Below are 25,546 nucleotides of genomic sequence, written 5' to 3'. Positions count from 1 at the left end.
TTGATCTTAAACCTTAAAGCCATCTCACTTATAGAAAATAAAAATGGAGGAAAAATATACTTTTAATGTTGTCTAGGACCCCCTATTGCTTTCCATTGGTTGCTCTGGGGATTAGGCCGCCTAGATCGGGGAAAGGTTTTTTTGGAGGTGCTTTGCTCGGAGTATTCTTTGGAGGTCTCGACACGTCAAGGGCTGGAAAATCTGCAAGAGAAGTCCTTTGCTTTGATTTTACGATGAAATCATCCGGACCTCTTCGTGGACCCTAGAACCATTCTTCTTTAACTCAAAAGGAATAAAAAATATGACTTATGTGCATGCAATTGATAACATGCCAAAAGCCTATAGGAACAATGATCTCTCCATCGTATGGAACCAAACGCGTTAATGTGTGTTCTCCCACCATTTTAGATGGCTTGCTGGTGACAGATCGCCTTTTGGATCACAAACAGCAAACTTGCTGGGTAAATCGGCAGACCAAAAAAAACTATTCCCCTGTCGCCCGGCTTCTCTCGGTATTCCCTAAATCATCCCCTTTCACCAGATGACTCTTTACCATTTTCCCTTCTTAATCAGATTGAATCTGGATGAAAAATCTTTGGGGGACAACTCACTCGAGTTTTTATGCTTAAAAGGGAATACGCATTGACAAATATTCAAAGGTATGGATATAGTCCCTTCCTTCACATCTCGATCTTTCGAAGATACGTCTCCCGCAAAACATGGTCATAGAGAGGCAACATGCATTTGTAATCATAAACATGCATCAATATAATGGAGGTTTATGATGATTCCATAATCTTGCATCAAATTTCCATTGGGAAGTATCTCAAAAGAAAATTTCAAACACATCCAGTGTCATATGTGTAAATGAGGGATCATTTGGTCCAATTGTCCAAAAAGAAAAAAAGAATCTTTTAGGTGCCTTTCAAGTGTCATTTCATTTCATTTATGTTTAAATGTCATTTTTCGACCAAAAAAGTGTCATTTTTCAACAAAGTCAAAGGTGGACTTTTTGGTCAAACCCTAAAAAGTCAACTTTTGGTCAATATTTGACAAATCACGTAAAAATGTCGAACAAATGTCAATTAGATGTTTTCTAGTACAATCTTGTATTCACATTTCAAATTCTAATAAAATAACCAAAAGTTAACTTTTAGATTTACTTTTTGGTCCAACTCTAAAAATTCAACTCTTGGTCAACATTTCATAAAATTAATGAATACCATAAAGCACATCAATTCTATCCTTACATCATAGTTAGGATTTCAAATTTCAGTTTTTCATAAAAACAATTGAAAGTTGACTTTTTGACCCCAAATTGACAAAGTTCAAAATTAATTGTAGATCTGATTCATTCTCGACATTTGATCTAACATGACAATTCATAATTTCAAGTTGATTTTAAGAATTCTAAGCTCAAACGCTGTCGATTACAAGTTTAGGACCATGGTTGACTTTTTATGATAAAGTCAACGTGCACATCATCAATCCAATTGAGCTAGATAAATTCAATTTCATCATCAATTCGGGCGCAATTAGGCTAATTTGGCAAAATTAAGCAAAAACTATGAATCGAGACCAATAGGTTCGAGCTAGGTTAACCTTTGTTAGAGAAACATCTCAAAGAATTTTGATGATTGCAAAACTATCCTTAATATGATTACAACTATTATATTTGTATATGTTTGTGTTAATATGCATAAGACAAAAGTGATATCCGGGAAGGAAAAATATCACAAATCTATTATGTCATAAAATAGCACCAATAGACTTAAAGATCAGGTCAAGACAATGTTTGCGTGAAAGCTGCAAATATCATGTCATTGGTGATGTTGAAGCAACAACCATTTAGATAATGGTTGCATAAGTCCAATATAGCCATTGTCGCTCAAAGATGCACACCAAAAGAATTGGAAGACGTAGATTAATGAAAACATGCTTTCTAACGGACTTGTGAGAGCCATCAACAACAGGACAACAATAAACCATACTTTGGGATAGCATGCAACTGGTTAGTATAAAGGACTGTATGGGCAATTCAATCTCTAAACAACAACATTAATGGATCTTAAATGGTTCCTTGCTTCTCTAAGACATCTCCAATAAGAAGATTGAAGATGCTTCTATACAAGAGAAGATCTCAAAGGCCATATATTTCATGCACAAGAACAAAAATCCTAAAATTTGCTGAAAGTTGTGTTCCTACCAACAAATGTTTATTCTCTTATCATCTTCACTATTGTATTGTTGTTGGATTATAATTGTGCGAAATATTAAGTGTACACAAGTAATAGCAACATGATTCTTCATAATGGAATATATTGTGTGATAGGGTTGATGCGTGGTGGTTATAACTTGTGTAGTAGATTACTAACGCATGGGATCCCATAAGAACTCCGAAGTTAAGCGTGCTTGGGCGAGAGTAGTACTAGGATGGGTGACCTCCTAGGAAGTCCTCGTGTTGCACCCCTCTTTTTTGTTTTAATTTTTATTTGACGATTTGTCGGGTAGACATTTCGATCGATTTTAGGTTTATTTTTTTTTAAATTTTTATTTTGATGATTTGCCGGGTCGAGATTTTGATCAAGGGAAACGGTTTTTAAAAGTTTTCCATATATTTTCCATTATTCTAAGTTAATATATCGTTAATTTATCCAGTGATTGCGCAACGGCTCCGCGAAAGCCGGAAGTAGAACTCTCCGAACATTTCTTAAGACGAGAAATGGCTTTTGCTTCAAATAAGTTTGCAATGCGTATCATGACGGGTGCGATCATACCAGCACTAATGCACTGGATCGCATCAGAACTTCGAAGTTAAGCGTGCTTGGGCGAGAGTACTACTAGGATGGGTGACCTCCTAGGAAGTCCTCGTGTTGCACCCCTCTTTTTTGTTTTAATTTTTATTTGACGATTTGTCGGGTAGAGATTTCGATCGATTTTAGGTTTATTTTTTTTTAATTTTTATTTTGATGATTTGCCGGGTCGAGATTTTGATCGAGGGAAATGATTTTTAAAAGTTTTCCATATATTTTCCATTGTTTCTAAGTTAATATATCGTTAATTTATCCGGTGATTGCGCAACGGCTCCGCGAAAGCCGGAAGTAGAACTCTCCGGACATTTCTTAAGATGAGAAATGGCTTTTGCTTCAAATAAGTTTGCAATGCGTATCATGACGGGTGCGATCATACCAGCACTAATGCACTGGATCCCATCAGAACTTCGAAGTTAAGCGTGCTTGGGCGAGACAAGTACTAGGATGGGTGACCTCCTGAGAAGTCCTCGTGTTGCACCCCTCTTTTTCATTTTTATTTTTATTTTGACGATTTGCCGGGTCGAGATTTTGATCAATTTTAGATTTATTTCGTTTTTTATTTTTATTTTCACACTTTGCTGGGTCCAGATTTCGATCGAGGGAAACGGTTTTTAAAAGTTTTCCGTATATTTTCCGTTGTTTCTAAGTTAATATATCGTTAATTTATCCGGCGCTTGCGCAACAGCTCCTCGAAAGCCGGAAGTAGAACCCTCCAGACATTTCCTAAGACGAGAAATGGCTTTTGCTTCAAATAAGTTTGCAATGCGTAACATGACGGGTGCGATCATATCAGCACTAATGCACCAGATCCCATCAGAACTCTGAAGCTAAGCGTGCTTGGGCGAGAGTAGTACTAGGATGGGTGACCTCCTGGGAATTCCTCGTATTGCACCCCTCTTTTTCGTTTTTATTTTTATTTTGACAATTTGCCGAGTCCAGATTTCAATCGATTTTAGATTTGTTTCGTTTTTTCATTTTTGCTTTGACAATTTGCCGGGTCGAGACTTCGATCGAGGTAAACGGTTTTTAAAAGTTTTCCGTATATTTTCCGTTGTTTCTAAGCTAATATATCATTAATTTATTCAATGATTGCACAACGGCTCCTTGAAAGCCGGAAGTAAAACTCTCCGGACATTTCTTAAGACGAGAAATGGCTTTTGCTTCAAATAAGTTTGCAATGCATAACATGAGGGATGCGATCATACCATCACTAATGCACCAGATCCCATCAGAACTCCGAAGTTAAGCGTGCTTGGGCGAGAGTAGTACTAGGATGGGTGACCTCCTGGGAAGTCCACGTGTTGCACCCCTCTTTTTTGTTTTTAATTTTATTTTGATGATTTGCTGGGTGGAGATTTCGATCGAGGGAAACGGTTTATAAAGGTTTTCCGTATATTTTCCGTTGTTTCTAAGTTAATATATCGTTAATTTACACAGCGAAGGCGCAACGGTGCCTCGAAAGCCGGAAATAGAACTCTCCGGACATTTCTTAAGACGAGAAATGGCTTTTGCTTCAAATAAGTTTGCAATGCCTTACATGACGGGCGCAATCATACCAGCACTAATGCATTGGATCCCATCAAAACTCCGAAGTTCAGCGTGCTTGGGCAAGAGTAGTACTAGGATGGGTGACTTTCTAGGAAGTCCTCGTGTTGCACCCCTCTTTTTTGTTTTTATTTTTATTTTGATGATTTGCGGGTCGAGATTTCGATCGAGGGAAACGGTTTTTAAAAGTTTTCCGTATACTTTTCGTTGTTTCTAAGTTAATATATCGTTAATTTATCCAGCGATTGCTTAGCGACTCCTCGAAAGCCGGAAGTAGAGCTCTCCGAACATATCTTAAGACGAGAAATGGCTTTTGCTTCAAATAAGTTTGCAATGCATTACATGACGGGTGCGATCATACCAGCACTACTCCGAAGTGAAGCGTGCTTAGGCGTGAGTAGTACTAGGATGGGTGACCTCCTGGGAAGTCCTCATGTTGCACCCCTCTTTTTCATTTTTATTTTTATTTTGACGATTTGCCGGGTCGAGACTTCGATCAAGGGAAACGGTTTTTAAAAGTTTTCCGTATATTTTCCGTCATTTCTAAGTGAATATATCGTTAATTTATTCGGAGATTGCGCAATGACTTCTCGAAAGCCGGAAGTAAAATTCTTCGGACATTTCTTAAAACGAGAAATGACTTTTGCTTCAAATAAGTTTGCAATGGTAACATGACGGGTGCGATCATACCAGCACTAATGCACCGGATCCCATCAGAACTCCGAAGTTAAGCATGCTTGGGCGAGAGTAGTAGTAGGATGGGTGACCTCCTGGGAAGTCCTCGTGTTGCACCCCTCTTTTTTGTTTTTATTTTTATTTTGACGATTTGCGGGTCGAGATTTCGATCGAGGGAAACGGTTTTTAAAAGTTTTCCGTATATTTTTCGTTGTTTCTAAGTTAATATATCGTTAATTTATCTAGCGATTGCTTAGCGACTCCTCGAAAGCCGGAAGTAGAGCTCTCCGAACATATCTTAAGACGAGAAATGGCTTTTGCTTCAAATAAGTTTGCAATGCATAACATGACGGGTGCGATCATACCAGCACTAATGCACCGGATCCCATCAGAACTCCGAAGTTAAGCGTGCTTGCGCGAGAGTAGTACTAGGATGGGTGACCTCCTGGGAAGTCCTCGTGTTGCACTCCTCTTTTTCATTTTTATTTTTATTTTGACGATTTGCCGGGTCGAGATTTCGATCAAGGGAAATGGTTTTGAAAAGTTTTCCGTACATTTTCTGTTGTTTCTAAGTTAATATATCGTTAATTTACCCAGCGAAGGCACAACGGCTCCTCGAAAGCCGAAAGTAGAACTCTCTGGACATTTCTTAAGATGAGAAATGGCTTTTGCTTCAAATAAGTTTGCAATGCATTACATGACGGGTGCGATCATACCAGCACTACTCCGAAGTGAAGCGTGCTTAGGCGTGAGTAGTACTAGGATGGGTGACCTCCTGGGAAGTCCTCATGTTGCACCCCTCTTTTCATTTTTATTTTTATTTTGACAATTTGCCGGGTCGAGACTTCGATCAAGGGAAACGGTTTTTAAAAGTTTTCCATATATTTTCCGTCATTTCTAAGTGAATATATCGTTAATTTATTCGGAGATTGCGCAATGACTTCTCGAAAGCCGGAAGTAAAATTCTTCGGACATTTCTTAAAACGAGAAATGACTTTTGCTTCAAATAAGTTTGCAATGGTAACATGACGGGTGCGATCATACCAGCACTAATGCACCATATCCCATCAGAACTGCGAAGTTAAGCATGCTTGGGCGAGAGTAGTAGTAGGATGGGTGACCTCCTGGGAAGTCCTCGTGTTGCACCATTCTTTTTCGTTTTTATTTTTATTTTGTCGATTTGTTGGGTCGAGATTTTGATCGATTTTAGATTTATGTCATTTTTTATTTTTATTTTGACGATTTGTCGTGTCGAGATTTCGATCGAGGGAAACGATTTTTAAAATTTTTCTGTTTATTTTCCGTTGTTTATAAGTTAATATATCGTTAATTTATCCGGCGATTGCGCAACGGCTCCTCGAAAGTCGGATGTAGAACTCTCTAGACATTTCTTAAGACAAGAAATGGCTTTTGCTTCAGATAAGTTTGCAATGTGTTACATGACGGGTGCAATCATACCGCACTAATGCACCAAATCCCATCAGAACTCCGAAGTTAAGTGTGCTTGGGCGAGAGTAGTACTAGGATGGGTGACCTCCTGGGAAGTCCTCATGTTGCACCCCTCGTTTTCGTTTTTATTTTTTTGTTGATGATTTGGCGGGTCGAGACTTTGATCGAGCAAAACGGTTTTTAAAAGTTTTCAGTATATTTTCCATTATTTCTAAGTTAATATATCATTAATTTATTCGGCGATTGCGCAATGGCTCCTCGAAAGCCGGAAGTAGAACTCTTCGGACATTTCTTAAGACGAGAAATGGCTTTTGCTTCAAATAAGTTTGCAATGTGCTAAGGACACATTGTCTATTCCTACTGGTTCGATCACTGGAGCGCGGGCCAAGCAATTTAGGCAAGCTGTTGGTGTCATGATTCGTGATCTTTGGCGTGGAGATGACCTTGGATCAGATCTTGAAGAATTTTGGAAATCTTGGTGCAATTTGATTATCTGGTCACCAAATATTTGACCAAGTTAGATAGGAATATTCTTCTTGTTTAGTAATATTCTAGAATAGGAATATTCTAGAATATGATGCATTATATCTCTAATGTTGGTTTTACGGTTTGTGTGGCGGCTAGAATGCCTATATATAAGACTGACTGAATTTCTTTGGGGGACTGATATATTTTATTTTTAAGGAAAAAATTGAGAGATTCTCTTCTACTGTTCTTTTGAGGACTTGACCTAATCAAGGTTCCCTTGTTACGTTTAATTCGACTTATCGAGCGAGATAGTGAATTCTTTCGCTCGTAGCGTCTATAACATTGGTTGATTGACACGTGTTCATCAACATGCCACGTTCATACTGAGGTTGCCAATCATAGGTTTGATTGGAGGTTGAGGTTTGCAATTTGCACCATTTGGGCCTTCGTAGAACAATCCTTCCGCAACGATTCACATCAGTTGGTATCAGAGCTTGCTTCTACAAGGTCTATTTATCTTTAATTTTATGTTGATATTCAGAAATTTGAGATTTATTGAGCTAGGGTTTTGGTTCTAGCTAATTTAGGGATCCGATTGTTTTTGTGCTTCCATACGTAGTTGTTTGCTGTTAGTTTTAAATTTTCTTTTCTAGAATCTTAAAAAAAAAAAAAAAAAAAAAAAAGAAGAGAAATAAAACGCACACAACAAAAAAAGTGCGCAAGAGAAAAAAAATAGATTCGGCAAAAAAAAAATTAGCCGAACAAAAAAAAATCAAGAAGGTGACTCGTTTGTTAGTAGATCGAATTGAAACAAAATCAATAGTGATTTGCGTTTCAATTGGAATTTCAAAAGTTGTACTTGTTGGCTTGAAATTGTTACTTTCTGAAACAAAATCAATAGTGATCTAATCTTGTTTGATTAGTTTGATTGATTGTCGTGAGGGGGTTCAGAGATAGGTTTTGAGTCCAATAAAAAGCTTGTGAAAAGAGAATACGAGAGGAAAAAGGCAAGAGTGTGTAAGCTTAATTGAGGATGGAAAAAGCCTAGACTTGAGTTAAACGCGAGGGAAGTGACAAACACCTTGAGAGAAACATGTAAGGGAGCGATTGGTGAGGATTTTTGTGACTAACGTTTACTTGCAGGTCTAAAATATGTCGCACAAAGAAAGTGTGAATCAAAAGGAGGTTGACTCCATACGAAGGGATGAAGCACTCGTGGAAAGCATCCAGCAATTGAGGGCTGTAGTGGAGGAGCTTAGTGGCCGAATGATGGGGAATGACATGAGGGTTGATGGTGACCGAGAGCTACCTCGGGGAAGGCCGCAACATTAGCGAGACACCTCTAGAACACGACATAGAAGGCAGCGGCATTATGATGATGATGAGGCCGACATGGAGGATGATCGAGATGCTCGATTTGGAAGGTGGAATGGAGCTCGAGGATTTAGACACCGAGAAGATAATGAACTTGGCAATATCAAGATGAAGATTCCTTCTTTCCAAGGGAAGAATGATCCTGATGCGTATCTAGAATGAGAGAAACGCATGGAGATGGTATTTGATTGCCAACAATATTCTGAGCTTAAAAAGGTAAAAATTGCAGCTGTTGAATTTACTGATTATGCTATAATTTGGTGGGATCAACTTATGACTAGTAGGAGGCGCAATGGTGAAAGACCGATAGAGACATGGGATGAGATGAAAGCGTTGATGAGGAGGCGTTTTGTACCTAGTCATTACCACCGAGATTTGTTTCAAAAGTTACAAAATCTCACACAAGGCAATAAAAGCGTGGAAGAGTATCACAAGGAGATGGATATTGCCATGATCCGTGCTAATGTGGTGGAGGATCGTGAGGTCACAATGTCAAGATTTTTGAGAGGTTTGAGCCGAGACATAGCAAGGGTGGTGGAGCTGCAACACTATGTTGAATTGGAGGAATTAGTGGACAAAGCCATCAAAGTTGAGCGGCAATTGAAGTTGGACCAAAATCACAAGAGTGGAGGAAATTCAAATCATAATTGGAGATCCAATTTGAAGAGAGATGAGAAGCCAAATTGGAGAGGAAACAACACCAAAACTAAAACCTCAAAGGAGAAGGAGAGGGATGGTAAAGTTGAAACGAATCTGGCTTCAAGTAAAATCGAAAACCCTAACACTAGAACTCGTGAGATTAAATGTTTTAAGTGTTTGGGCAGGGGTCATATGGCGAATCAAGGCCCTAATAGGAGGGTGATGATCATGAATAGACATGGTATTATTGAGTCCGAAAGTGAAAGGGAAGAAGAGGATGATGAGATGCCACCATTGGAGGATTGTAGTGATGGAGAAGTGGCTATAAAAGGAGACTTATTTGTGGTTAGGCGTTCTCTGAGTGTGCAAGTAAAGGAGGAGGAGCATCACCAACAAAGAGATAACTTGTTTCATACAAGATGCGTGGTGAATGGTAAGATCTGTAGTATGATAATTGATGGAGGTAGTTGTGCGAATGTGGCAAGTTGTATTATGGTGGATAAGTTGGGTTTGAAGACGACAAAGCACCCTAGGCCTTATAGACTTCAATGGTTAAATGATAGTGGTGAAGTGAAAGTATCGAAGCAAGTTCGAATTCCATTTGAGATAGGGAGATACAAGGACAAGGTAGAGTGTGATGTTGTACCTATGCAAGCGGGTCATATCTTACTTGGAAGACCATGGCAATATGATCGAAAGGTACATCATGATGGGTATACTAATCGTTATTCATTAGTGATGAATCAAAAGACTTATACCTTGATACCAATGACACCTAGTGAGGTGTATCAAGATTAGTTAAAGTTACAATGAGAAGCCGAGAGAGAGAGAGAGAAAATGTGAGAAATCCGAGGGCTTGCGTGGTGTGTCTGAGACGCAAGGAAAATGAGAGGCTAAGAGAAGAATTGTGGTAAAAACCGAGGGAAAAGAAGAGAGGAAAGAAAAGAGGCAAAATCATTTTTATGCAAAATCAAGTGAAGTGAGGAGAGCTTTAGTTCTAGATCGACCAATGCTTGTACTTGTGTACAAGGAGGTTTTGTTTTCTACTAACGATCTTGACCCAAGTTTGCCTAGTCCTATTGTGTCTTTATTGTAGGAATTTGAAGATGTCTTTCCTGATGAACTTCCTAGAGGGATACCACCGATTCGAGGCATAGAACATCAAATTGACTTGATTCTTGGTGCGCCATTACCTAACCGACCCGCATATCGAAGCAATCCCGAGGAGACAAAGGAACTTCAGCAGCAAGTTAGCGAACTATTGGAGCAAGGGTATGTGAGAGAGAGTCTTAGCCCGTGTGATGTCCCTGTTTTGTTTGTGCCAAAGAGGGATGGAACTTGGTGAATGTGTGTCGATTGCTGAGCAATCAATAATATTACGGTAAAGTATTGACATCCTATTCCTAGGTTAAATGACATGTTGGATGAGTTGCATGGTTCTTGCATTTTCACTAAGATCGATTTGAAAAGTGGCTATCATCAAATTAGGATGAAAGAAGGTGATGAATGGAAAACTGCATTTAAGACCAAATATGGATTATATGAGTGTTAGTCATGTCATCTGGATTAACTAATGCACCGAGCACGTTTATGCGACTTATGAATCATGTTTTATGTGCTTTTATTGGTCGGTTTGTGGTTGTCTATTTCGATGATATCTTGACATATAGCCAAAGCCCTGATGACCATATTGAGCATGTGCAAGCTATCTTGCAGGTTTTAAGGGCCGAGCAATTATACGCTAATCTAAAGAAGTGCTCTTTTGTTACTAACAAATTACTATTTCTAGGATTTGTTGTTAGTGTTGATGGTATACAAGTTGATGAAGAAAATGTTAAAGCAATTCGTGAATGGCCAACGCCTAAGACCATAGGAGAGGTGCGTAGCTTTCATGGATTGGCAAGTTTTTATCCGCGATTTGTGAGAAATTTCAGCACCATTGCCACACCTTTAACTGAGGTTATCAAGAAGCACGTGGGTTTCACGTGAGGAGAAGAGCAAGAGAAAGCATTTAATCTTTTAAAAGATAAGTTGACTAATGCTCCTTTGTTATCTTTACCGAATTTCGGTGCTACTTTTGAGATAGAGTGTGATGCTTCTGGTACAAGAATTAGAGCTGTGTTGATGCAAGGAGGGTGTCCCATAGCTTATTTTAGTGAGAAATTGAGTGGAGCAACATTGAATTATCATACCTATGATAAGGAGATGTATGCTTTAGTGCGAGCTTTGGAAACTTGGCAACATTATCTATGGCCGAAGGAGTTTGTGATCCACACTGATCATGAGACCTTGAAGTACTTGAAAGGGCAACAAAAGTTGAATAAAAGACATGCCAAATGGATGGAGTTCATCAAGACTTTTCCATATGTGATCAAGTACAAGAAGGTAAGGAGAATGTGGTAGCCGATGTACTTTTTCGAAGGTATGCGATTCTAACTATTTTAGAAGCAAAGTGTCTAGGTTTTGAGCATATTAAGGGGTTATATACTGATGATGATGACTTTGGGAGAGTGTATGAAGCATGTGAACACGCTGCATTTGATAAATTCTATAGGCATGAAGGCTATCTTTTCCGTGAAAACAAACTATGTTTGCCTAAGTGTTCTTTGCGTGAATTGTTGGTGCGAGAAGTGCATAGTGGTGGTTTAATGGGGCATTTTGGTATTAATATGACTTATGAAGTGCTACATGAACATTTTTATTGGCCACATATGAAGAGAGATGTCACACGTGTTTGTGAGAGATGCATTGCTTGTAAGCAATCTAAGTCTACAACTAAACCGCATGGCTTGTATACACCATTACCTATTCCAACGCATCCTTGGACTGATATTTCTATGGATTTTGTGTTAGGATTGCCTAGGTCTAAGTATGGTAGAGATTTTTATGTGGTTGTTGATCGGTTTCAAAGATGCCTCATTTTATACATTGTCATAAAACTGATGATGCATCTCATGTTGCCGATTTGTTCTAAAGGGAAGTTGTACGTTTGCATGGCATGCCTAGATCGATTGTTTCATATCGAGATGCTAAATTTCTTAGCTACTTTTGGAAAACATTGTGGAAAAAATTAGGAACACAGTTGTTATTTTCTACTACTTGTCATCCACAGACCGATGGTCAAACCGAGGTAGTTAATAGAGCTTTAGGGGTATTGTTGCGTGCTATTATTAAAAAGAACATAAAATCTTGGGAAGATTGTCCGCCACATGTTGAATTTGCATATAATCGGAGCATGCATTCTGCTACTAAATTTACACCATTTGAGGTTGTCTATGGTTTTAATCCGTTAACTCCGTTAGATTTAACCCCTTTACCCGTTGATGAGCATGTGGATTTAGATGGAGCAAAGAAAGCTGAAATTGTCAAGGCATTGCATGAGAAGACGCGCGCAAATATTGAGCGCAAGACTAAGCAATATGCAAGGCAAGCCAACAAAGGGCGCAAGGAAGTGGTGTTTGAACCCGACGATTGGGTTTTGGTTCATATGCGCAAAGAGAGATTTCCTGAGCAGCGACATTCTAAGTTATTACCACGAAGGGATGGACCATTCATGGTTTTGGAAAGAGTTAACAATAATGCCTACAAGTTTGATCTTCCAGGTAAGTATGATGTTAGTGCAACATTTAATGTTTCTGACTTGACTCTTTTCGATGCCAGTGGTGATTTGAGGGCAAATCCTTTGCACAGGGGAGTTAATGATGTGGACATCAAGCCATATCAAGGAGGAGGTGCTAAGGACCCATTGTATATTCCTACTGGTTCGACCACTCGAGCGCGGGCTAAGCAATTTAGGCAAGCTGTTGACGTCATGATTCGTGATCTTTGGCGTGGAGATGACCTTGGATCAGATCTTGAAGAATTTTGGAAATCTTGGCGCAATTTGATTATCTGGTCACCAAATATTTGATCAAGTCAAACAGGAATATTCTTCGTATTTAGTAATATTCTAGAATACGATGCATTATATCTCTAGGGTTGGTTTAGGGTTTGTGTGGCGGCTAGAATGCATATAAATAAGATTGACACAATTTCTTTGGGGGACAGATATATTTTATTTTTAAGAAAAAAGTTGAGAGATAATCTTCTACTGTTCTTTTGAGAACTTGACCTAATCAAGGTTTCCTTGTGATGGTTAATTTGACTTATCGAGCGAGATAGCGAATTCTTTCGCTTGTGGTGTCTATAACGTTGGTTGGTTCACACACGTTCATCAATAGGTCACGTTTATACCGAGTTTGCCAATCATCGGTTTGATTAGAGGTCGAGGTTTGCGATTCGCACCATCTGGGCCTTCGTAGAACGATCCTTCCGCAACGATTCACATCAGGTGCAATCATACCAGAACAAATGCAGTGGATCCCATCAGAACTCTGAAGTTAAGTGTGCTCGAGCGAGAGTAGTACTCTGAAGTTTGACGATTTGCCTGGTAGAGATTTCGATCGAGGAAAACGGTTTTTAAAAGTTTTCCGTATATTTTCCGTTGTTTCTAAGTTAATATATCGTTAATTTATCCGGCGATTGCGCAACGGCACCTTGAAAGCTGGAAGTAGAACACTCCGGACATTTCTTCAGACGAGAAATGGCTTTTGTTTTAAATAAGTTTGCAATGCGTAACATGACAGGTTCGATCACACTAGCACTAATGCACCGAATCTGATCAGAACTATGAAGTTAAGTGTGCTTGGGCGAGAGTAGTACTAGCATGGGTCAACTCCTGGGAAGTCCTCGTGTTGTACACCTCTTTTGCGTTTTTATTTTTATTTTGACGATTTGCTGGGTCGAGATTTCGATAGGTATTAGATTTATTTCGTTTTTTAATTTTATTTTGACGATTTGCCGGGTCAAGATTTCGATCGAGGGAAACGGTTCTTAAAAGTTTTCCGAATATTTTCCGTTGTTTCTAAGTTAATATATCGTTAATTTATCCTGCGATTACGCAACGGCTCCGCGAAAGCTGGAAGTAGAACTCTCCGGACATTTCTTAAGACGAGAAATGGCTTTTGCTTCCAATAAGTTTGCAATGCATAACATGACGGGTGCGATCATACATGCACTAATGCATCGGATCCCATCAGAACTCCGAAGATAAGCGTGCTTGGGCGAGAGTAGTACTAGGATGGATGACCTCCTCGGAAGTCCTCGTGTTGCACCCCTCATTTTCGTTTTTATTTTTATTTTGACGATTTTCCGGGTCGAGATTTCGATCGGTTTTAGATTTATTTTGTTTTTTCTTTTTATTTTGACGATTTACCGGGTGTAGATTTCGATCGAGGGAAATGGTTTTTAAAAGTTTTCTGTATATTTTCCGTTGTTTCTAAGTTAATATATCGTTAATTTATCTGGCGATTGCGCAACGGCTCCTCCAAATCTGGAAGTAGAACTCTCCGGACATTTCTTAAGACGAGAAATGGCTTTTGCTTCAAATAAGTTTGCAATGCATAACATGACGGGTGCAATCATACCAGCACTAATGCACCGGATCCCATCAGAACTCCGAAGTTAAGCGTGCTTGGGCGAGACTAGTACTAGGATCGGTGACCTCTGGGAAGTCCTCGTGTTGCACCCCTCTTTTTCGATTTTATTTTTCGTTTTTTTCGATTTTTTGTTTCTGTTTTTTATTTTATTTTGACGATTTTCCGGGTCGACATTTCGATCGAGGAAACGGTTTTAAAAGTTTTCCGTATATTTTACGTTGTTTCTAAGTTAATATATCGTTAATTTTCCGGCGATTGCGCAACGGCTCCTCGCAAGCCGGAAGTAGAACTCTCCGGACATTTCTTAAGACGATAAATGGCTTTTGCATCAAATAAGTTTGCAATGCGTAACATGACGGGTGCGATCATACCAGCACTAACGCACCGGATCCCATCAGAACTCCGAAGTTAAGCGTGCTTGGGCGAGACTAGTACTAGGATGGGTGACCTCCTGGGAAGTCCTCGTGTTGCACCCCTCTTTTTCGTTTTTATTTTTATTTTGACGATTTGTCGGGTCGAGATTTCGATCGATTTTCGATTTATTTCATTTTTATTTTTCTTTTGACGATTTGTTGGGTCGAGATTTCGATCGAGGGAAACGGTTTTTAAAAGTTTCCGTATATTTTCCGTTGTTTCTAAGTTAATATATCGTTAATTTTCCAAAACGACTGGGCAACGGCTCCTCGAAAGCCTGAAGTAGAACTCTCCGGACATTTCTTAAGACGAGAAATGGCTTTTGCTTCAAATAAGTTTGCAATGCGTAATATCACGGGTGCGATCATACCAGCACTAATGCACCGGATCCCATCAGAACTCCAAAGTTAAGCGTGCTTTGGCGAGAGTAGTACTAGGATGGGTGACCTCCTGGGAAGTCCTCATGTTGCACCCCTCTTTTTCGTTTTTATTTTTATTTTGACGATTTGCCGGGTCGAGATTTCGAACGATTTTAGATTTATTTCATTTTTTATTTTTATTTTGACGATTTACCGGGTCGACATTTCGATCGAGGGAAACGGTTTTTAAAAGTTCTCCGTATATTTTCCGTTGTTTCTAAGTTAATATATCGTTAATTTATCCGGCGATTGCGCAACGGCTCCTCGAAAGCCGGAAGTAGAACTCTCCGAACATTTTTTAAGACGAGAAATGGCTTTTGCTTCAAATAAGTTTGCAATGCGTAACAAGACGGGAGCGATCATACCAGCACTAATGCACCGGATCCCATCAGAACTCCGAAGTTAAGCGTGCTGGGGCGAGAGTAGTACTAGGATGGGTGACATCCTTGGAAGTCCTTGTGTTGCACCCATCTTTTTCTTTTTTATTTTTATTTTGACGATATGCCGGGTCGAGATTTCGATCGATTTTAGATTAATTTCGTTTTTTATTTTTATTTTGACGATTTGCCGTGTCGAGATTTCGATTGAGGGAAACGGTTTTTAAAAGTTCTCCATATATTTTCCGTTGTTTCTAAGTTAATATATCGTTAATTTATACGGCGATTGCGCAACGGCTCCTCGCAAGCCAGAAGTAGAACTCTCCGGACATTTCTTAAGATGAGAAATGGCTTTTGCTTCAAATAAGTTTGCAATGCGTAACATGAAGGGTGCGATCATACCAGCACTAATGCACCGGATCCCATCAGAACTCCGAAGTTAAGCGTGCTTGGGCGAGAGTAGTAGTAGGATGGGTGACCTCTTGGAAGTCCTCGTGTTGCACCCCTCTTTTCGTTTTTATTTTTATTTTGACGATTTGCCCGGGTAGAGTTTGATCGATTTTAGATTTATTTCGTTTTTATTTTTATTTTGACGATTTGCAGGGTCGAGATTCCGATCGAGGGAAACGGTTTTTAAAAGTTCTCCGTATATTTTCCATTCTTTCTAAGTTAATATAACGTTAATTTATCCGGCGATTGCGCAACGGGTCCTCGAAAGCCGGAAGTAGAACTCTCCGGACATTTTTTAAGACGAGAAATGGCTTTTGCTTCAAATAAGTTTGCAATGCATAACATGACGGGTGCGATCATAACAGTACTAATGCACCGCATCCCATCAGAACTCCGAAGTTAAGCGTGCTTGGGCGAGAGTAGTACTAGGATGGGTGACCTCCTGGGAAGTCCTCGTGTTGCACCCCTCTTTTTCGTTTTTATTTTTATTTTAACGATTTGCCGGGTTGAGATTTCGATTTTAGATGAATTTCGTTTTTATTTTTAAAAATTTGTTCTCCGTATTTTTTCTCGTTGTTTCTAAGTTAATATATCGTTAATTTATCCGGCGATTGCGCAACGGCTCCTCGGAAGCCGGAAGTAGAACTCTCCGCACATTTCTTAAGACGATAAATGGCTTTTGCATCAAAGAAGTTTGGAATGCGTAACATCACGGGAGGGATCATACCAGCACTAATGCACCGGATCCCATCAGAACTCCGAAGTTAAGCGTGTTTGGGCGAGAGTAGTACTAGGATGGGTGACCTCCTGGGAAGTCCTCGTGTTGCACCCCTCTTATTCGATTTTATTATTATTCCGACGATTTGCCGGGTCGAGATTTCGATCGGTATTAGATTTGTTTCGTTTTTTAATTTTATTTTGACGATTTGCCGGGTCGAGATTTCGATCGAGGGAAACAGTTTTTAAAAGTTTTCCGTATATTTTACGTTGTTTCTAAGTTAATATATCGTTAATTTTCCGGCGATTGCGCAACAGCTCCTCGAAAGCCGGAAGTAGAACTCTCCGAACATTTCTTAAGACGAGAAATGGCTTTTGCTTCAAATAAGTTTGCAATGCGTAACATGACGGGTGCGATCATACTAGCACTAATGCACCGGATCCCATCAAAACTCCGAAGTTAAGCGTGCTTGGGCGAGACTAGTACTAGGATGGGTGACCTCCTGGGAAGTCCTCGTGTTGCACCCCTGTTTTTAATTTTTATTTTTATGTTTACGATTTGCCGGGTCAAGATTTCGATCGATTGTAGATTTATTTCGTTTTCTATTTTTATTTTGACGATTTGCCGAGTCCAGATTTCGATCGAGGGAAACGGTTTTTAAAAGTTCTCCATATATTTTCCGTTGTTTCTAAGTTAATATATCGTTAATTTATACGGCGATTGCGCAACGGCTCCTCGCAAGCCAGAAGTAGAACTCTCCGGACATTTCTTAAGATGAGAAATGGCTTTTGCTTCAAATAAGTTTGCAATGCGTAACATGACGGGTGCGATCATACCAGCACTAATGCACCGAATCCCATCAGAACTCCGAAGTTCAGCGTGCTTGGGCGAGAGTAGTACTAGGATGGGTGACCTCCTGGGAAGTCCTCGTGTTGCACCCCTCTTTTTCGTTTTTATTTTTATTTTGACGATTTGCCCGGTCGAGAGTTCGATCGATTTTAGATTTATTTCGTTTTCTATTTTTATTTTGACGATTTGCAGGGTCGAGATTCCGATCGAGGGAAACGGTTTTTAAAAGTTCTCCGTATATTTTCCATTCTTTCTAAGTTAATATAACGTTAATTTATCCGGCGATTGCGCAACGGGTCTCGAAAGCCGGAAGTAGAACTCTCCGGACATTTTTTAAGACGAGAAATGGCTTTTGCTTCAAATAAGTTTGCAATGCATAACATGACGGGAGCGATCATACCAGCACTAATGCACCGGATCCCATCAGAACTCCGAAGTTAAGCTGCTTGGGCGAGAGTAGTTCTAGGATGGGTGACCTCATGGGAAGTCCTCGTGTTGCACCCCTCTTTTTCGTTTTTTATTTTTATTTTGACGATTTGCCGGGTCGAGATTTCGATCGAGGCAAACGGTTTTTAAAAGTTCTCCGTATATTTTCCGTTGTTTCTAAGTTAATATATCGTTAATTTATCCGGCGATTGCGCAACGGCTCCTCGGAAGCCGGAAGTAGAACTCTCCGGACATTTCTTAAGACGATAAATGGCTTTTGCATCAAATAAGTTTGCAATGCGTAACATGACGTGTGCGATCATACCAGCACTAATGCACTGGATCCCATTAGAACTCCGAAGTTAGGCGTGTTTGGGCGAGAGTAGTACTAGGATGGGTGACCTCATGGGAAGTCCTTGTGTTGCACCCCTCTTTTTCGATTTTATTATTATTTTTGCCGGGTCGAGATTTCGATTATTAGATTTGTTTCGTTTTTTAATTGTATTTTGACGATTTGCCGGGTCGAGATTTCGATCGAGGAAACAGTTTTAAAAGTTTTCCGTATATTTTCCGTTGTTTCTAAGTTAATATATCGTTAATTTTCCGGCGATTGCGCAACAGCTCCTCGAAAGCCGGAAGTAGAACTCTCCGAACATTTCTTAAGACGAAAATGGTTTTTGCTTCAAATAAGTTTGCAATGCGTAACATGACGGGAGCGATCATACTAGCACTAATGCACCGGATCCCATCAGAACTCCGAAGTTAAGCGTCTTGGGCGCAGAGTACTACTAGGATGGGTAACCTCCTTGGAAGTCCTCGTGTTGCACCCATCTTTTTCGTTTTTATTTTTATTTTGACGATATGCCGGGTCGAGATTCGATCGATTTTAGATTTAATTTCGTTTTTATTTTTATTTTGACGATTTGCCGGGTCGAGATTTCGATCGAGGGAAATGGTTTTGAAAAGTTCTCCGTATATTTTCCGTTCTTTCTAAGTTAATATAACGTTAATTTATCCGGCGATTGCGCAACGGCTCCTCGAAAGCCGGAAGTAGAACTCTCAGGACATTTCTTAAGACGAGAAATGGCTTTTGCTTCAAATAAGTTTGCAATGCGTAACATGACGTGTGCGATCATACCAGCACTAATGCACCGGATCCCATCAGAACTCCGAAGTTAAGCGTGTTTGGGCGAGAGTAGTACTAGGATGGGTGACCTCATGGGAAGTCCTCGTGTTGCACCCCTCTTTTTCGTTTTTATTTTTATTTTGACTATTTGCCGGGTCGAGAGTTCGATCGATTTTAGATTTATTTCGTTTTCTATTTTTATTTTGACGATTTGCGGGGTCGAGATTTCGATCGAGGGAAACGGTTTTGAAAAGTTCTCCGTATATTTTCCGTTCTTTCTAAGTTAATATAACGTTAATTTATCTGGCAATTGCGCAACGGGTCCTCGAAAGCCGGAAGTAGAACTCTCCGGACATTTCTTAAGACGAGAAATGGCTTTTGCTTCAAATAAGTTTGCAATGCGTAACATGACGGGTGCGATCATCCTAGCACTAATGCACGGATCCCATCGAACTCCGGTTAAGCGTGCTTGGGCGAGAGTAGTACTAGGATGGGTGACCTCTTGGGAAGTCCTCGTGTTGCACCCCTCTTTTTTTTTTTTATTTTTATTTTGACGATTTGCCGGGTCGAGATTTCGATCGATTTTAGATTTATTTCTGTTTTTTATTTCTATTTTTACGATTTGCATTTCGAGAGGGAAACGGTTTTTAAAAGTTCTCCGTATATTTTCCGTTGTTTCTAAGTTAATATATCGTTAATTTATCCGGCGATTGCGCAACGGCTCCGCGAAAGCTGGAACTAGAACTCTCCGGACATTTCTTAAGACGAGAAATGGCTTTTGCTTCAAATAAGTTTGCAATGCATAAAATGACGGGTGCGATCATACCAGCACTAATGCATCGGATCCCATCAGAACTCCGAAGATAAGTGTGCTTGGGCGAGAGTAGTACTAGGATAGATGACCTCCTAGGAAGTCCTCGTGTTGGACCCCTCATTTTCGTTTTTATTTTTATTTTGATGATTTTACGGGTCGAGATTTCGATCGGTTTTAGATTTATTTCGTTTTTTCTTTTTATTTTGACGATTTACCGGGTCTAGATTTCGATCGACGGAAATGGTTTTTAAAAGTTCTCCGTATATTTTCCGTTGTTTTCAAGTTAATATATCGTTAATTTATCCGGCGATTGCGTAACGGCTCCTCGAAAGCCGGAAGTAGAACTCTCCGGGCATTTCTTAAGACGAGAAATGGCTTTTGCTTCAAATAAGTTTGCAATGCCTAACATGACGGGTGCGATTATACCAGCACTAATGCACCGGATCCCATCAGAACTCCGTAGTTAAGCGTGCTTGGGCGAGAGTAGTACTAGGATGGGTGACCTCCCGGGAAGTCCTCGTGTTGCAACCCTCTTTTTCGGTTTTACTTTTATTTTGACGATTTGCCGGGTCGAGATTTCGATCGATTTTAGATTTATTTCGTTTTTTATTTTTATTTTGACGATTTGCCGGGTCGAGATTTCGATCGAGGGAAACGGTTTTTAAAAGTTCTCCGTATATATTCCGTTGTCTCTAAGTTAATATATTGTTAATTTATCCGGCGATTGCGCAACGGCTCCTCGGAAGCTGGAAGTAGAACTCTCCGGACATTTCGTAAGACGATAAATGGCTTTTGCATCAAATAAGTTTGCAATGCGTAACATGACGGGTGCGATCAGACCAGCACTAATGCACCGGGACCCATCAGAACTCCGAAGTTAAGCTGCTTGGGCGAGAGTAGTTCTAGGATGGGTGACCTCCTGGGAAGTCCTCGTGTTGCACCCCTCTTTTTCGTTTTTAATTTTATTTTGACGATTTGCCGGGTCGAGATTTCGATCGATTTTAGATTTATTTCGTTTTTATTTTTATTTGACGATTTGCCGGGTCGAGATTTCGATCGAGGGAAACGGTTTTTAAAAGTTTTCCGTATATTTTTCGTTGTTTCTAAGTTAATATATCGTTAATTATCCGGCGATTGCGCAACGGCTCCTCGAAAGCCGGAAGTAGAACTCTCCGGACATTTCTTAAGACGAGAAATGGCTTTTGCCTTCAAATAAGTTTGCAATGGGTAACATGACGGGTGCGATCATACCAGCACTAATGCACCGGATCCCATCAGAACTCCGTAGTTAATCGTGCTTGGGCGAGAGTAGTGCTAGGATGGGTGACCTCTTGGGAAGTCCTCGTGTTGCACCCCTCTTTTTCGTTTTTATTTTTATTTTGACAATTTGCCGGGTCGAGATTTCGATCGATTTTAGATTTATTTCATTTTTTATTTTTATTTTGGCGATTTGCCGGGTCGACATTTCGATTGAGGGAAACGGTTTTTAAAGTACTCCGTATATTTTCCGTTGTTTCTAAGTTAATATGTCGTTAATTTATCCGGCGATTGGGGAACGGCTCCTCGAAAGCCGGAAGTAGAACTCTCCGGACATTTCTTAAGATGAGAAATGGCTTTTGCTTCAAATAAGTTTGCAATGCGTAACATGAAGGGTGCGATCATACCAGCACTAATGCACCGGATCCCATCAGAACTCCGAAGTTAAGCGTGCTTGGGCGAGAGTAGTACTAGGATGGGTGACCTCCTGGCAAGTCCTCGTGTTGCACCCCTCTTTTTCGTTTTTACTTTTATTTTGACGATTTGCCGGGTCGAGATTTCGATCGATTTTAGATTTATTTCGTTTTTTATTTTTATTTTGACGATTTGCCGGGTCGAGAATTCGATCGAGGGAAACGGTTTTTAAAAGTTCTCCGTATATTTTCCGTTGTTTCTAAGTTAATATATCGTTAGTTTATCCGGCGATTGCGCAACGGCTCCTCGGATGCCGGAAGTAGAACTCTCGGACATTTCTTAAGACGAGAAATGGCTTTTGCTTCATATAAGTTTGCAATGCGTAACATGACGGGTGCGATCATACCAGCACTAATGCAGCGGATCCCATCAGAACTCCCAAGTCAAGCGTGCTTGGGCGAGAGTAGTACTAGGATGGGTGACCTCCTGGGAAGTGCTCGTGTTGCACCCCTCTTTTCGTTTTTTTTTTTTATTTTGACGATTTGCCGGGTCGAGATTTCGATCGATTTTAGATTTATTTCGTTTTTTATTTTTATTTTGACGATTTGCCGGGTCGAGATTTCGATCGAGGGAAACGGTTTTTAAAAGTTCTCCGTATATTTTCCGTTGTTTCTAAGTAAATATATCGTTAATTTATCCGGCGATTGCGCAACGGCTCCTCGAAAGCCGGAAGTAGAACTCGCCGGACATTTCTTAAGACGAGAAATGGCTTTTGCTTCAAATAAGGTTGCAATGCGTAACATGACGGGTGCGATCATACCAGCACTAATGCACCCGATCCCATCAGAACTCCGAAGTTAAGCGTTCTTGGGCGAGAGTAGTACTAGGATGGGTGACCTCCTGGGAAGTCCTCGTGTTGCACCGCTTTTTTTCGTTTTTAGTTTTATTTTGACGATTTGCCGGTGGAGAATTTTAGATTGATTTCGTTTTTATTTTTAAACGATTTGTTTTTAAAAGTTCTCCGTATATTTTCCGTTGTTTCTAAGTTAATATAAAGTTAGTTTATCCGGCGATTCCGCAACGGCTCCTCGAAAGCCGGAAGTAGAACTCGCCGGACATTTCTTAAGACGAGAAATGGCTTTTGCTTCAAATAAGTTTGCAATGCGTAACATGACGGGTGCGATCATTCCAGCACTAATGCACCGGATCTCATCAGAACTCCGAAGTTAAGCGTGCTTGGGCGAGAGTAGTACTAGGATGGGTGACCTCCTGGGAAGTCCTCGTGTTGCACCGCTCTTTTTCGTTTTTAGTTTTATTTTGACGATTTGCCGGGTCGAGATTTCGATCGATTTTAGATTTATTTCATTTTTTATTTTTATTTTGACGATTTGCCGGGTCGAGATTTCGATCGAGGGGAACGGTTTTTAAAAGTTCTCCGTATATTTTCCGTTGTTTCTAAGTTAATATATCGTTAATTTATCCGGCGAGTGCGCAACGGCTCCTCGAAAGCCAGAAGTAGAACTCTCCGGACATTTCTTAAGACGAGAAATGGCTTTTGCTTCAAATAAGTTTGCAATGCGTAACATGACGGGTGCGATCATACCAGCACTAATGCACCCGATCCCATCAGAACTCCGAAGTTAAGCGTGCTTGGGCGAGAGTAGTACTAGGATGGGTGACCTCCTGGGAAGTCCTCGTGTTGCACCGCTCTTTTTCGTTTTTAGTTTTATTTTGACGATTTGCCGGGTCGAGATTTCGATCGATTTTAGATTTATTTCATTTTTATTTTTATTTTGACGATTTGCTTAGGGTCGAGAATTCGATCGAGGGAAACGGTTTTAAAAGTTCTCCGTATATTTTCCGTTGTTTCTAAGTTAATATATCGTTAGTTTATCCGGCGATTGCGCAACGGCTCCTCAAAAGCCGGAAGTAGATCTCTCCTGGACATTTCTTAAGACAGAAATGGCTTTTGCTTCAAATAAGTTTGCAATGCGTAACATGACGGGTGCGATCATTCCAAAGCACTAATGCACCGGATCTCATCAGAACTCCGAAGTTAAGCGTGCTTGGGCGAGAGTAGTAGTAGGATGGGTGACCTCCCGGGGAAGTCCTCGTGTTGCACCCCTCTTTTCGTTTTTATTTTTATTTTGACGATTTCCGGGTCGAGATTTCGATCGATTTTAGATTTATTTCGTTTTTATTTTTATTTTGACGATTTTCCGGGTCCAGATTTCGATCGAGGGAAACGGTTTTAAAAAGTTCTCCGTATATTTTCCGTTGTCTCTAAGTTAATATATCGTTAATTTATCCGGCGATTACGCAATGTCAGCTCCTCAAAGCCGGAAGTAGAACTCTCCCGACATTTCTTAAGACGAGAAATGGCTTTTGCTTCAAATAAGTTTGCAATGCGTAACATGACGGGTGCGATCATACCAGCCCTAATGCACCGGATCCCATCAGAACTCCGAAGTTAAGCGTGCTTGGGCGAGAGTAGTAGTAGGATGGGTGACCTCCTGGGAAGTCCTCGTGTTGCACCCCTCTTTTTCGTTTTTACTTTTATTTTGACGACCGGGTCTTTTCGATTTTAGATTTATTTCGTTTTTACTTTTATTTTGACGATTTGCCGGGTCGAGATTTCGATCGAGGGAAACGGTTTTTAAAAGTTCTCCGTATATTTTCCGTTGTTTCTAAGTTAATATATCGTTACTTTATCCGGCGATTGCGCAACGGCTCCTCGAAAGCCGGAAGTAGAACTCGCCGTACATTTCTTAACACGAGAAATGGCTTTTGCTTCAAATAAGTTTGCAATGCGTAACATGACGGGTGCGATCATACCAGCACTAATGCACCGGATCCCATCAGAACTCCGAAGTTAAGCGTGCTTGGGCGAGAGTAGTACTAGGATGGGTGACCTCCTGGGAAGTCCACGTGTTGCAGCCCTCTTTTTCATTTTTACTTTTATTTTGACGATTTGCCGGGTCGAGATCTCGATCGATTTTAGATTTATTTCCGATTTGGTCGACATTTCGATCGAGGGAAACGGTTTTTAAAAGTTCTCCGTATATTTTCCGTTGTTTCTAAGTTAATATGTCGTTAATTTATCAGGCGATTGGGGAACGGCTCCTCGAAAGCCGGAAGTAGAACTCGCCGGATATTTCTTAAGACGAGAAATGGCTTTTGCTTCAAATAAGTTTGCAATGCGTAACATGACGGGTGCGATCATACCAGCACTAATGCACCGGATCCCATCAGAACTCCGAAGTTAAGCGTGCTTGGGCGAGAGTGGTACTAGGATGGGTGACCTCCTGGGAAGTCCTCGTGTTGCACCCCTCTTTTTCGTTTTTACTTTTATTTTGACGATTTGCCGGGTCGAGATTTCGATCGATTTTAGATTTATTTCGTTTTTATTTTTATTTTGACGATTTGCCGGGTCGAGAATTTCGATCGAGGGAAACGGTTTTTAAAAGTTCTCCGTATATTTTCCGTTGTTTCAAAGTTAATATATCGTTAGTTTATCCGGCGATTGCGCAACGGCTCCTCGAAAGCCGGAAGTAGAACTCGCCGGACATTTCTTAAGACGAAATGGCTTTTGCTTCAAATAAGTTTGCAATGCGTAACATGACGGGTGCGATCATTCCAACACTAATGCACCTGATCTCATGAACTCCGGCTTAAGCGTGCTTGGGCGAGAGTAGTACTAGGATGGGTGACCTCCTGGGAAGTCCTCGTGTTGCACCCCTCTTTTTCGTTTTTACTTCTATTTTGACGATTTACCGGGTCGAGATTTCGATCGATTTTAGCTTTATTTCGTTTTTAATTTTTATTTTGACGATTTGCCGGGT

The 25,546-nt window shown here is 40.3% G+C and overlaps 36 non-coding genes and 4 pseudogenes across 36 annotated transcripts; all 40 read left to right on the top strand.

The window, feature by feature from the left end:
* Positions 1 to 2,355: 2,355 nt before the first annotated feature.
* LOC120295173 lies at positions 2,356 to 2,470 on the top strand (annotated as a pseudogene).
* Positions 2,471 to 2,763: 293 nt separating this feature from the next.
* LOC120295094 lies at positions 2,764 to 2,882 on the top strand. Its single transcript, XR_005552461.1, has one exon. It is a non-coding gene; the product is annotated as a 5S ribosomal RNA (ribosomal RNA).
* Positions 2,883 to 3,175: 293 nt separating this feature from the next.
* Positions 3,176 to 3,294, top strand: LOC120295232. The gene has a single exon (XR_005552590.1). It is a non-coding gene; the product is annotated as a 5S ribosomal RNA (ribosomal RNA).
* A 295-nt stretch (positions 3,295 to 3,589) lies between these two features.
* LOC120295216 lies at positions 3,590 to 3,708 on the top strand. The gene has a single exon (XR_005552574.1). It is a non-coding gene; the product is annotated as a 5S ribosomal RNA (ribosomal RNA).
* A 296-nt stretch (positions 3,709 to 4,004) lies between these two features.
* On the top strand, positions 4,005 to 4,123 carry LOC120295236. The gene has a single exon (XR_005552594.1). It is a non-coding gene; the product is annotated as a 5S ribosomal RNA (ribosomal RNA).
* A 232-nt stretch (positions 4,124 to 4,355) lies between these two features.
* On the top strand, positions 4,356 to 4,474 carry LOC120295164. The gene has a single exon (XR_005552530.1). It is a non-coding gene; the product is annotated as a 5S ribosomal RNA (ribosomal RNA).
* Positions 4,475 to 5,034: 560 nt separating this feature from the next.
* Positions 5,035 to 5,153, top strand: LOC120295221. The gene has a single exon (XR_005552579.1). It is a non-coding gene; the product is annotated as a 5S ribosomal RNA (ribosomal RNA).
* A 231-nt stretch (positions 5,154 to 5,384) lies between these two features.
* On the top strand, positions 5,385 to 5,503 carry LOC120295220. Its single transcript, XR_005552578.1, has one exon. It is a non-coding gene; the product is annotated as a 5S ribosomal RNA (ribosomal RNA).
* Positions 5,504 to 6,063: 560 nt separating this feature from the next.
* On the top strand, positions 6,064 to 6,182 carry LOC120295097. Its single transcript, XR_005552464.1, has one exon. It is a non-coding gene; the product is annotated as a 5S ribosomal RNA (ribosomal RNA).
* Positions 6,183 to 6,477: 295 nt separating this feature from the next.
* LOC120295142 lies at positions 6,478 to 6,595 on the top strand. Its single transcript, XR_005552509.1, has one exon. It is a non-coding gene; the product is annotated as a 5S ribosomal RNA (ribosomal RNA).
* Positions 6,596 to 13,586: 6,991 nt separating this feature from the next.
* LOC120295172 lies at positions 13,587 to 13,705 on the top strand (annotated as a pseudogene).
* Positions 13,706 to 14,000: 295 nt separating this feature from the next.
* On the top strand, positions 14,001 to 14,119 carry LOC120295112. The gene has a single exon (XR_005552479.1). It is a non-coding gene; the product is annotated as a 5S ribosomal RNA (ribosomal RNA).
* Positions 14,120 to 14,414: 295 nt separating this feature from the next.
* On the top strand, positions 14,415 to 14,532 carry LOC120295089. Its single transcript, XR_005552456.1, has one exon. It is a non-coding gene; the product is annotated as a 5S ribosomal RNA (ribosomal RNA).
* Positions 14,533 to 14,797: 265 nt separating this feature from the next.
* On the top strand, positions 14,798 to 14,916 carry LOC120295174. The gene has a single exon (XR_005552532.1). It is a non-coding gene; the product is annotated as a 5S ribosomal RNA (ribosomal RNA).
* A 294-nt stretch (positions 14,917 to 15,210) lies between these two features.
* Positions 15,211 to 15,329, top strand: LOC120295084. Its single transcript, XR_005552451.1, has one exon. It is a non-coding gene; the product is annotated as a 5S ribosomal RNA (ribosomal RNA).
* A 295-nt stretch (positions 15,330 to 15,624) lies between these two features.
* LOC120295095 lies at positions 15,625 to 15,743 on the top strand. The gene has a single exon (XR_005552462.1). It is a non-coding gene; the product is annotated as a 5S ribosomal RNA (ribosomal RNA).
* A 295-nt stretch (positions 15,744 to 16,038) lies between these two features.
* LOC120295228 lies at positions 16,039 to 16,156 on the top strand. Its single transcript, XR_005552586.1, has one exon. It is a non-coding gene; the product is annotated as a 5S ribosomal RNA (ribosomal RNA).
* Positions 16,157 to 16,448: 292 nt separating this feature from the next.
* Positions 16,449 to 16,567, top strand: LOC120295090. Its single transcript, XR_005552457.1, has one exon. It is a non-coding gene; the product is annotated as a 5S ribosomal RNA (ribosomal RNA).
* A 246-nt stretch (positions 16,568 to 16,813) lies between these two features.
* LOC120295230 lies at positions 16,814 to 16,932 on the top strand. The gene has a single exon (XR_005552588.1). It is a non-coding gene; the product is annotated as a 5S ribosomal RNA (ribosomal RNA).
* Positions 16,933 to 17,226: 294 nt separating this feature from the next.
* LOC120295231 lies at positions 17,227 to 17,345 on the top strand. The gene has a single exon (XR_005552589.1). It is a non-coding gene; the product is annotated as a 5S ribosomal RNA (ribosomal RNA).
* A 295-nt stretch (positions 17,346 to 17,640) lies between these two features.
* Positions 17,641 to 17,759, top strand: LOC120295234. The gene has a single exon (XR_005552592.1). It is a non-coding gene; the product is annotated as a 5S ribosomal RNA (ribosomal RNA).
* A 294-nt stretch (positions 17,760 to 18,053) lies between these two features.
* On the top strand, positions 18,054 to 18,171 carry LOC120295096. Its single transcript, XR_005552463.1, has one exon. It is a non-coding gene; the product is annotated as a 5S ribosomal RNA (ribosomal RNA).
* Positions 18,172 to 18,404: 233 nt separating this feature from the next.
* Positions 18,405 to 18,523, top strand: LOC120295091. The gene has a single exon (XR_005552458.1). It is a non-coding gene; the product is annotated as a 5S ribosomal RNA (ribosomal RNA).
* Positions 18,524 to 18,804: 281 nt separating this feature from the next.
* On the top strand, positions 18,805 to 18,923 carry LOC120295167 (annotated as a pseudogene).
* Positions 18,924 to 19,217: 294 nt separating this feature from the next.
* Positions 19,218 to 19,336, top strand: LOC120295217. Its single transcript, XR_005552575.1, has one exon. It is a non-coding gene; the product is annotated as a 5S ribosomal RNA (ribosomal RNA).
* A 295-nt stretch (positions 19,337 to 19,631) lies between these two features.
* LOC120295154 lies at positions 19,632 to 19,746 on the top strand. The gene has a single exon (XR_005552520.1). It is a non-coding gene; the product is annotated as a 5S ribosomal RNA (ribosomal RNA).
* A 285-nt stretch (positions 19,747 to 20,031) lies between these two features.
* Positions 20,032 to 20,150, top strand: LOC120295147. The gene has a single exon (XR_005552514.1). It is a non-coding gene; the product is annotated as a 5S ribosomal RNA (ribosomal RNA).
* A 295-nt stretch (positions 20,151 to 20,445) lies between these two features.
* LOC120295224 lies at positions 20,446 to 20,564 on the top strand. The gene has a single exon (XR_005552582.1). It is a non-coding gene; the product is annotated as a 5S ribosomal RNA (ribosomal RNA).
* A 295-nt stretch (positions 20,565 to 20,859) lies between these two features.
* LOC120295146 lies at positions 20,860 to 20,977 on the top strand. Its single transcript, XR_005552513.1, has one exon. It is a non-coding gene; the product is annotated as a 5S ribosomal RNA (ribosomal RNA).
* A 293-nt stretch (positions 20,978 to 21,270) lies between these two features.
* Positions 21,271 to 21,389, top strand: LOC120295235. The gene has a single exon (XR_005552593.1). It is a non-coding gene; the product is annotated as a 5S ribosomal RNA (ribosomal RNA).
* Positions 21,390 to 21,683: 294 nt separating this feature from the next.
* Positions 21,684 to 21,802, top strand: LOC120295219. Its single transcript, XR_005552577.1, has one exon. It is a non-coding gene; the product is annotated as a 5S ribosomal RNA (ribosomal RNA).
* Positions 21,803 to 22,096: 294 nt separating this feature from the next.
* Positions 22,097 to 22,215, top strand: LOC120295087. The gene has a single exon (XR_005552454.1). It is a non-coding gene; the product is annotated as a 5S ribosomal RNA (ribosomal RNA).
* A 295-nt stretch (positions 22,216 to 22,510) lies between these two features.
* LOC120295085 lies at positions 22,511 to 22,629 on the top strand. The gene has a single exon (XR_005552452.1). It is a non-coding gene; the product is annotated as a 5S ribosomal RNA (ribosomal RNA).
* A 250-nt stretch (positions 22,630 to 22,879) lies between these two features.
* LOC120295227 lies at positions 22,880 to 22,998 on the top strand. Its single transcript, XR_005552585.1, has one exon. It is a non-coding gene; the product is annotated as a 5S ribosomal RNA (ribosomal RNA).
* A 295-nt stretch (positions 22,999 to 23,293) lies between these two features.
* Positions 23,294 to 23,412, top strand: LOC120295233. Its single transcript, XR_005552591.1, has one exon. It is a non-coding gene; the product is annotated as a 5S ribosomal RNA (ribosomal RNA).
* Positions 23,413 to 23,707: 295 nt separating this feature from the next.
* On the top strand, positions 23,708 to 23,829 carry LOC120295125. The gene has a single exon (XR_005552492.1). It is a non-coding gene; the product is annotated as a 5S ribosomal RNA (ribosomal RNA).
* Positions 23,830 to 24,123: 294 nt separating this feature from the next.
* LOC120295223 lies at positions 24,124 to 24,242 on the top strand. The gene has a single exon (XR_005552581.1). It is a non-coding gene; the product is annotated as a 5S ribosomal RNA (ribosomal RNA).
* A 283-nt stretch (positions 24,243 to 24,525) lies between these two features.
* LOC120295195 lies at positions 24,526 to 24,644 on the top strand. Its single transcript, XR_005552553.1, has one exon. It is a non-coding gene; the product is annotated as a 5S ribosomal RNA (ribosomal RNA).
* Positions 24,645 to 24,915: 271 nt separating this feature from the next.
* LOC120295184 lies at positions 24,916 to 25,034 on the top strand. The gene has a single exon (XR_005552542.1). It is a non-coding gene; the product is annotated as a 5S ribosomal RNA (ribosomal RNA).
* Positions 25,035 to 25,327: 293 nt separating this feature from the next.
* LOC120295170 lies at positions 25,328 to 25,443 on the top strand (annotated as a pseudogene).
* The last annotated feature ends 103 nt before the right edge of the window (positions 25,444 to 25,546 follow it).

This window comes from Eucalyptus grandis, chromosome 6 (genome assembly GCF_016545825.1).
Source record: "Eucalyptus grandis isolate ANBG69807.140 chromosome 6, ASM1654582v1, whole genome shotgun sequence".
NCBI lineage: Eukaryota > Viridiplantae > Streptophyta > Magnoliopsida > Myrtales > Myrtaceae > Eucalyptus > Eucalyptus grandis.
The sequence above is the reverse complement of the archived record's forward strand: the minus strand, read 5'-3'. Positions and strand labels throughout refer to the sequence as shown.